This window comes from Rattus norvegicus, chromosome X, assembly GCF_021556685.1.
Source record: "Rattus norvegicus strain SHRSP/BbbUtx chromosome X, alternate assembly SHRSP_T2T, whole genome shotgun sequence".
Classification (NCBI taxonomy): Eukaryota; Metazoa; Chordata; class Mammalia; order Rodentia; family Muridae; genus Rattus; species Rattus norvegicus.
This window is the reverse complement of record NC_141554.1, coordinates 66,311,718-66,317,717: the sequence shown is the minus strand read 5'-3', so window position 1 is coordinate 66,317,717 and position 6,000 is coordinate 66,311,718.

Below are 6,000 nucleotides of genomic sequence, written 5' to 3'. Positions count from 1 at the left end.
TATACTGAGTGAAGAGTATGTGCACTCTTTCTGCATTGTTGCTTACCACAGCATGTGAGTTTACAGTCATCTGAATTAAGTCATTTAATTAAGATTTTAAGGAAATGTGCAACCTGCAAAATTCAAGTGAATATTGAGAGGATGCATTTGGAATGTGCCCACTGAATTAAAAAGGTACAGAAATTCTGAGTATGGTTATCAGTAAGTGCAGCTAAACGTTGATTATTTATAGCAGTGGAAGGCAATGAGAGTAAAGTTCAATCAAGAGGTAATGTTTCCTGAGGATCTAAGATAACTTATATATGATCGGAAGAGCATCAGGTATATATATATATATATATATATATATATATATATATATATATATATATATATATATATATATATATATCTCCATCCATCCCCCTGCATCTTTTCTTTTCTTTTCTTTTCTTTTCTTTTTTTTTTTTTTGGAGCTGAGGACCGAAACCAGGGCCTTGCGCTTGCTAGGCAAGGGCTCTACCATTGAGCTAAATCCCCAACCCTCCTTTTGTTTTCTATTTCCTGGATGATCTTTTCTCCCCATCTTTATTAAATTGGGTATTTCTTACTTACATTTCAAATGTTATTCCTTTTCCTGGTTTCCAGGCCAACATCCCCCTAACCCCTCCCCTTCTTTATGGGTGTTCCCCTCCCCATCCTCCCCCCATTGCCACCCTCCCCCCAACAGTCTAGTTCACTGGGGGTTCAGCCTTGGCAGGACCAAGGGCTTCCCCTTCCACTGGTGCTCTTACTAGGCTATTCATTGCTACCTATGAGGTTGGAGCCCAGGGTCAGTCCATGTATAGTCTTTAGGTAGTGGCTTAGTCCCTGGAAGCTCTGGTTGCTTGGCATTGTTGTTCATATGGGGTCTCGAGCCCCTTCAAGCTCTTCCAGTTCTTTCTCTGATTCCTTCAACGGGGGCCTGGAGATCTTTTAAAGCAAATGGTTATCAAAACAAAACACCTCTTGGCTGTGACATGGCAGTTTGGGTAAGTTTGTGGCACTGGCAGAACTTAGTAAGTAGTTGAGGACTAGGGGTAGTAAGCTATAAATTATCTTTGCTGCTGAAAGCACAAGGCTAACACAAGGAAGCAACCAATGATTGACTGTTGGCACTGAAAGTCATTTTCCATTTCCAAATCTTAGACTACAGAGATCCTTGCAGACTCAATTCTTTTGATGATAGATGCCTAACAACGGGAGAAAGATCTTCTGTAATATTTCTAGTAAAGTTACTGCTGACCTTGCATAAAGTCATTCCACAAACTATTCAGTTTACAGGGAGCCACAGGACTGGATAACACGAGATCTAAGTAAAGGATAAGTTCTTCCTTAAGGTAGGAGGTGGGCTATTTGTGCCTTGTGGTGAATGTTTCCCTCCAGGTTACCCGTCCCACTGAAGTTTAGCAGTGCTTTATTAAGGGTACTTGTTCAGCTTCGGCAGCACATCCTTAAAAGGTCTGGCATTTGGAAGAACCACTCGGATGATTCAAAATTGCAGAAATTGGTCAGATGTAATTTCTGAAACCTTCATGCTGCTTTCCTCTTCTTAAATTCATATTGATCATCTTCGTTAACCTTGCTTAAAATTTGCGTCAGTTTTTAAATTGCATTTACGTATTTCCTTAGTGTGTGTATAGTGTAGTGGATATGTGTGCCCCGTAGTACATATACGGTGGTCGAAGGACAGTGTGTGGGAGTCAGTTCTTTCTTTCTGCTATGTGGGTCCTGGGGATGAAACTTGAGTTGTCAGGCTCAGCAGCATCCTTATCTGCTGAGCCATCTTATTGCCCTATCTAGAAACTTTAATACTAGATGAGTTCTAGTTTTCCATCTCGGAGTAGGTGGTTTTCCTTGATGGGTTAGAAGGTTTTGAAACAGTACTGCTATTTGGGGGAGGTTTTATTCAGAGTGACATTGCATATTCACACAATGATCCGAGGCCCTGTTTATCACAGAGAATTTTTTGACTGGCCAATAATTCATTTTGGTTCACTTACAGGCATGTTCTGTAAGGGAGCAGGATCAAGGATATTAGGCATTACTGGCTTTGAGGAAAGAATGCAAATGCATTGGCTAAATGGCCAAAACTGAATGTATGAAAGTGTTTTTCAAAGACAGTTAATTTTCATTCTATATTTATTCTTGGTTACATTAATGCTATTTAGTTAAGATATATATGCATCGTAGGTGATCCTGCCACTTGGGCAGTAGAGAACCATCACCTATTGACTGTGGGGATTATCACTTTTGAATTGAAGAAAAAACCCAGGATAGCTAAAACTATTCTCAACAATAAAAGGACTTCAGGGGGAATCACTATCCCTGAACTCAAGCAGTATTACAGAGCAATAGTGATAAAAACTGCATGGTATTGGTACAGAGACAGACAGATAGACCAATGGAACAGAATTGAAGATCCAGAAATGAACCCACACACCTATGGGCACCTGATTTTTGACAAAGGAGCCAAAACCATTCAATGGAAAAAAGATAGCATTTTCAGCAAATGGTGCTGGTTCAACTGGAGGTCAACATGTAGAAGAATGCAGATCAATCCATGCTTATCACCCTGTACAAAGCTTAAGTCCAAGTGGATCAAGGACCTCCACATCAAACCAGATACACTCAAACTAATAGAAGAAAAACTAGGGAAGCATCTGGAACACATGGGCACTGGAGAAAATTTCCTGAACAAAACACCAATGGCTTATGCTCTAAGATCAAGAATCGACAAATGGGATCTCATAAAACTGCAAAGCTTCTGTAAGGCAAAGGACAATGTGGTTAGGACAAAACGGCAACCAACAGATTGGGAAAAGATCTTTACCAATCCTACAACAGATAGAGGCCTTATATCCAAAATATACAAAGAACTCAAGAAGTTAGACCGCAGGGAGACAAATAACCCTATTAAAAATGGGGTTCAGAGCTAAACAAAGAATTCACAGCTGAGGAATGCCGAATGGCTGAGAAACACCTAAAGAAATGTTCAACATCTTTAGTCACAAGAGAAATGCAAATCAAAACAACCCTGAGATTTCACCTCACACCAGTGAGAGTGGCTAAGATCAAAAACTCAGGGGACAGCAAATGCTGGCGAGGATGTGGAGAAAGAGGAACACTCCTCCATTGTTGGTGGGATTGCAGACTGGTAAAACCATTCTGGAAATCAGTCTGGAGGTTCCTCAGAAAATTGGACATTGAACTGCCTGAGGACCCAGCTATACCTCTCTTGGGCATATACCCACAAGATGCCCCAACATATAAAAAAGACACATGCTCCACTATGTTCATAGCAGCCTTATTTATAATAGCCAGAAGCTGGAAAGAACCCAGATGCCCTTCAACAGAGGAATGGATACAGAAAATGTGGTACATCTACACAACGGAATATTACTCAGCTATCAAAAACAACGACTTTATGAAATTCGTAGGCAAATGGCTGGAACTGGAAAATATCATCCTGAGTGAGCTAACCCAAACACAGAAAGACATACATGGTATGCACTCACTGATAAGTGGCTATTAGCCCAAATGCTTGAATTACCCTAAATGCCTAGAACAAATGAAACTCAAGACAGATGATCAAAATGTGAATGGTTCACTCCTTCTTTAAAAGGGGAACAAGAATACCCTTGGCAGGGAAGAGAGAGGCAAAGATTAAAACAGAGACTGAAGGAACACCCATTCAGAGTCTGCCCCACATGTGGCCCATGCATATACAGCCATCCAATTAGACAAGATGGATGAAGCAAAGAAGTGCAGACCGACAGGAGCCGGATGTAGATCGCTCCTGAGAGACACAGCCAGAATACAGCAAATACAGAGGCGAATACCAGCAGCAAACCACTGAACTGAGAATAGGACCCCCGTTGAAGGAATCAGAGAAAGAACTGGAAGAGCTTGAAGGGGCTCGAGACCCCATATGTACAACAATGCCAAGCAACCAGAGCTTCCAGGGACTAAGCCACTACCTAAAGACTATACATGGACTGACCCTGGACTCTGACCTCATAGGTAGCAATGAATATCCTAGTAAGAGCACCAGTGGAAGGGGAAGCCCTAGGTCCTGCTAAGACTGAACCCCCAGTGAACTAGACTGTTGGGGGGAGGGGGACAATGGGGGGAGGGTGGGGAGGGGAACACCGATAAGAAAGGGGAGGGGGGAGGGGGATGTTTGCCCGGAAACTGGGAAAGGGAATAACACTTGAAATGTATATAAGAAATACTCAAGTTAATAATTAAAAAAAACATTAATAAAAGGGGAACAAGAATACCCTTGGCAGGGAATAGAGAGGCAAAGATTAAAATAGAGACAGAAGGAACACCCATTCAGAGCCTGCCCCACATGTGGCCCATACACATACAGCCATCCAATTAGACAAGATGGATGAAGCAAAGAAGGGCAGGCTGACAGGAACCGGATGTAGATCGCTCCTGAGAGACACAGCCAGAATACAGCAAATACAGAGGAGAATGCCAGCAGCAAAGCACTGAACTGAGAATAGGACCCCCGTTGAAGGAATCAGAGAAAGAACTGGAAGAGCTTGAAGGGGCTTGAGACCCCATATGAACAACAATGCCAAGCAACTAGAGCTTCCAGGGACTAAGCCACTACCTAAAGACTATACATGGACTGATCCTGGACTCTGACCTCATATGTAGCATTGACTATCCTAGTAAGATCACCAGTGGAAGGGGAAGCCCTGGGTCCTGCTAAGACTGAACCCCCTGTGAACTAGATTGTTGGGGGGGAGGGCGGCAATGGGGGGAGGGTGGGGAGGGGAACACCCATAAAGAAGGGGAGGGGGAGGGATTAGGGGTATGTTTGCCCAGAAACTGGGAAAGGGAATAACATTCGAAATGTAAATAAGAAATACTCAAGTTAATAAAAAAAATAAAATAAAATAAAAAAGAATTGAAGAATGCTTTCTTTCATCCTCTGTCCTGCATTCTTCAGTCTTTTATGTAAGTATCTGAAATATTAACCAGGAGAGTTCTTAGTTCATGTTAAGTAAGCAAAATCCAAAATATCATAATGGCGTGTATGTAGGGATATTAGAACTAGCAACAGAAATTGATTTTCAATGGAAAGAAGAAAGGAAGGAAGGAGGGCAGGCATACAGACTAGGATGAGAAGGAAGAGAAAGAAGGTTTGGAGAGAATATCAAATAGCTTATAAACTGTATAGGAGAGCCAAGTCAGTGTATGCAGGGACAAAGGAAGAATGTGAAGATGAAATATTCAATAAGTTCATACCTTTGATCTTTCTGGTAAAGGGCATCTTGGCTATTTCTGCCTTTGGCCTGAACACTGGTATTTACAGTGATTCTATATACATTACTTCTCAACATTGTGTCTGTGTATATGTGCATGCCTTGTGGAAAGGACAATGGGACATGTTCATATTGTAATGAACAGCATTGCTGGGATAGAAACACTTTAAGTTTGTAGGCTTATTATCTTCTGCAAAATCCAGACTATGGGAAGTGATCCACATACAAAAAGAGGTAGATTCTGGGCAGACAGAATATTCACTGTGAATTAATTAAGGGATACTTTGTGTTAAAGCTAGGGAAGCCCTTATGTGTGTTTGTCTCTTTCCCTTGTTCGATTCTGTCTTAGTTAAAGGTTTCACTGCTGTGAACAGACACCATGACCAAGGAAACTCTTATAAGGACAACATTTAATTAAGGCTGGCTTACAGGTTCAGCGGTTCATTCCATTATCACCAAGGGGGAAACATGGCAGCATCCAGGCATTCATGGTGCAGGAGAGGCTGAGAGTTCTACATCTTCATCTGAAGGCTGCTAGCAGAATACTCACTTCCAGGCAGCTAGGACAAGGGTATTAAAACCCACACAGCCACCGTGATACACCTATTCCAACAAGGCCACACCTCCTAATATTGCCACTCCCTGGTCCAAACATATACAAACCATCACATTCCATTCCCTGGAACCCATCAAACATATG